Below are 494 nucleotides of genomic sequence, written 5' to 3'. Positions count from 1 at the left end.
ACATTAGTGGATTCAAAATTCATTCAGGCGATTGATGATTCCTACGCGATATTTCTTGACGACAAAGATGGCTTTGACTTTGAAGATGAATGTTTCAGTAAGGTGTTTAAGGAGAAACACACAAAAGTCACATTTGCACCAATGTGTGTCGAGCAACGGTTGTGGATACCACTGGAGATTAATTTGGCCTCACGATCAATCCATATCTGGGACAATGCATCATCATTTTTCAGTGATAAAAAGAAACAAAAACAGGTCGAAGCGTATGCTAGATCAATGCCATATATTGCACAGAAGAAGTTTCCAATGGTAGAGAGGACTGATGACTCTCCTTTTAATTCCTCTCCATTCCGTGTCATTCACAAATCCTGCTTTACACAGGTAAATATTTGTAATTAGTAAAAGGCTTGTGAGGTTTTAAAATGATTTATAGTGTTTTATAAGGTATTTAGGGGGTGTTATTGGATTCTAACTTATAAAGAGTTTAAATGACT

The 494-nt window shown here is 36.2% G+C and overlaps 1 protein-coding gene across 1 annotated transcript in view; it reads left to right on the top strand.

Annotated features, from left to right (window-relative positions):
• Nucleotides 1-494, top strand: part of LOC111832665 — a 9,508-nt gene that overhangs the window by 1,257 nt on the left and 7,757 nt on the right. The window lies entirely within an intron of this gene.

Source organism: Capsella rubella, unplaced genomic scaffold, assembly GCF_000375325.1.
Source record: "Capsella rubella cultivar Monte Gargano unplaced genomic scaffold, Caprub1_0 scaffold_1, whole genome shotgun sequence".
NCBI lineage: Eukaryota > Viridiplantae > Streptophyta > Magnoliopsida > Brassicales > Brassicaceae > Capsella > Capsella rubella.
This window is presented reverse-complemented; position numbering and strand designations above follow the sequence as displayed.